Raw genomic sequence first — 3137 nt, 5'->3', positions numbered from 1 at the left:
TTAATAACTAACATATAATTTTTTCCAAAAAATCCATTCCAATAATCACAACAAAACGATCTAGTGCCATACGCATGACTAAAGAAAAAGAAAACTTCTATCTCATAGCCAACACAGCACAAAACATGAACACCGGAACTCCAAACAAAGCCTAAATAAATTAATAAATAAAAGGGCTTTAAGTTGGTCTCCATGCATGCATGTAAAGTGAGAACAACTAGCGATTATCTTTTTATAACTCTCCTAGGCTACACATTTGATTTAGAGGGGACATCTAAGATATAGGGCAATAACATATCAAAGCCACTATAACATCCAATAAAGTAATTATATAACATGGACTATTTTCCAATTTGTCGATATGTGTTAAGTCATTTTCATTCGGATGAGTGATCATGACGAGTCATTTTCATCTACAATCTTGCAAAACTTCCTTTTGTAGCATCCTATGAGCAAAATCATAGTTAAAACTCTAGCTAATACTCACCTTAAGCATAAATTTTATGCTCTAGAAAAAAAAAAAGTGTGCATTTGATTAAAAAATCTTTCAAATTTTAATATGTTTTCTTAGTGAGTTAGATGAATTGTCGATGTATGTTTCTGGCCTTTTTCTCTTTTAGATTAACAGGTGCTCTTCTCAAGCGAACTTACTGATTAAACACTCATTATCGACAAATGTCATGCAGTTGACTTTGATTGATTTTCTGTCTATGTAATTTTATGAAACTTCAAAACATATTATGTCTATTATATTCAACTAAAATTTAACATATTCATTAAAATGAGCTAATTTGTTGTTGAAATTTAACCACTGCCTTTGTGGGCAGAAGCACCTTCAAAAGCATGTAGTGATTAACATGCATTACTGTTCCATAGCTCTACTGCAATTATATATAGGAATATAACTATGTATGTGGCGCAATCGATCTACATAGGACATATAGCGAGACTGGTGCGCGAGTTCGAGATCGGTTCGAAACTAATTCGAGACCCGGCTCGATTGTCAATGAGCTGAATACAAGCGAATTAGGACCAGCTCAAGACAGGCTCGAAAATAATTCGAGTTAGCTCTTGAATAAAAATGAACTAGGATAGTCTACCTCGTTTTCGGGTTGGAATTAATTTGAGTTGGCTCGAAATTATTTCAAGCCAGCTTGAATTAAATTTTGATTAAGTATTAATCTATAATTAGTATTAGATTAATATTTAGTATTATCATTAATTTATTATTATTGATGCTTGTTTTTTATTTTTAGTATTACAAATTAGTATTTAAATTTAAAAGTTATACTACATATAAATCTAAAAATAATATTTATACATAGTACTTACTTATTTTCAAACTATATTCAGCTAAAAATGAGCGAGTTAGGATCACATCGTGTTCATCTCGTTTATTTTTCAAAATAAAAAAGTGAGCTCATGATCAGCTCGTTTATCGAGACGAGCGAGCCAAGTTAGAAATAATTATCAGTCGAGCACGTACTGACTTGCAAAGAGTGAACTAGATTAACAATCCTAATTACCAAGATAATGAGAGTCGGATTATCCTTTTAAATTAAAAGAAAAGCCTAGCTACTATCATGGAGCACTCCCAAACAAGGCCAATAAATGGACCTTAATTTGGTCCCCACTCGTCTAAGCTGAGCACTATTATATGTTATCTTTTCACATACGATTTTAGGGGGGACAACCTAAGATATAGGGCAACAATTAATATATNAAGAAAAGACATGTGAGGCTGAAAAGATTAGATATTCAACTCATAAATTATTTTTTTCATATTATAAATATATAATTATTTTGTACTTTGAACTATTAGACATATTTTTGTATCAAATTATAGATAATGTTCTATACAAATTAAACTATTGATCGCATGATGTTGAATTTCAAGCGGCTCGTTTAGGGCTCGAGCTCGCTCGACTCGAAATTAGGCTCGCTCGAGCTCGGCTCGAATTAATTTCAATCCAAACTTGAGCTTAAATTTAAGCTCGAAATTAATTTCAAGCCGAATTTGAGCCGAGGTAAGCTCGCTCGAGCTCGGCTCGTTTCCACCCCAAGAAGTATCCCATATGAATAGAATTCTTACTTGTTCTAGTAGTGGCCTTAATTTAGCATGAGTTGTACTATAGAAAAAAAAGTGTAAATTTTTGTAGTCCGAACAATGCCTGATTAAACAATCTTTCTATTTTGAAAACAGGCAATGTTAGGGCTATTTGGTCCAACATAGTTGCAAATATATTTATACAGCAATTGTAATGGTATTTGGATATAAATATTACGTTTGAGAGCTAAGCTCCTATACTTTCGAAAGTACGAAAGCCTCCATACTTGTAAGTTATTTTTGATGATGGGACATTTGATTTGGCGATCGGTTTTGTTAGTCATGATTTATGTTATTGGAACTATGTAGAAATCAAATTATATATTTTTTTGACTTCATTTGCCTAGTGAACGAGTAGTTTAAAAATGAACGATTTAAAAAAAAAACTTATAAAAAACAGTAATAAAAGACTCAAATTTCAAATCAAAAGCATTAGTCTTATTATTGATATTAAGTAGAATTTTTTATTAAAGTTTCATATAATTTGAATTGTTCTACACCGTTGAACTCGAAAATATATCACATCGATCGTTAAAATAGTCATTTTTTGAGACTTTTTGATCACTTGGTAAATAATGTTAAAAAATTATGAAATTTGATTTTCAGATAGTTCCAATAGTGTAGGTTATGCCTAACGGAGCCGATCGTCAAATCAAATATCTTATCATCGAAAAAATTTATAAGCATGTAATCCTTCGTACTTTCAAAAGTACAGAAGATGTACTTGATCTTGTGTCTAATATGGTATATTAATTATGGTGGAGAGACTAAAAGAAGTTCAATTGTAATTACTAGAACTATATTCAAATTGGTTACAAATTTTAATTATTGTAGTTAAAGAGAGAAATTTTAAACAAAGGGTTAATTGCATATAGGTCCCCGCAAATATGGTAAATTATAGATATATTCCTACAAAATTCAACTTTTAAATGTTATCCCTACAAAAGTCCTAATATTTTCATATACTTTCTTGCCGTTAGGATTCGTTAGAGAAATTTAGTTAATCATAGTTAAAATACTCAATTATGAT

This window comes from Ananas comosus, linkage group 3, assembly GCF_001540865.1.
Source record: "Ananas comosus cultivar F153 linkage group 3, ASM154086v1, whole genome shotgun sequence".
Taxonomy (NCBI): Eukaryota; Viridiplantae; Streptophyta; class Magnoliopsida; order Poales; family Bromeliaceae; genus Ananas; species Ananas comosus.
The sequence above is the reverse complement of the archived record's forward strand: the minus strand, read 5'-3'. Positions refer to the sequence as shown.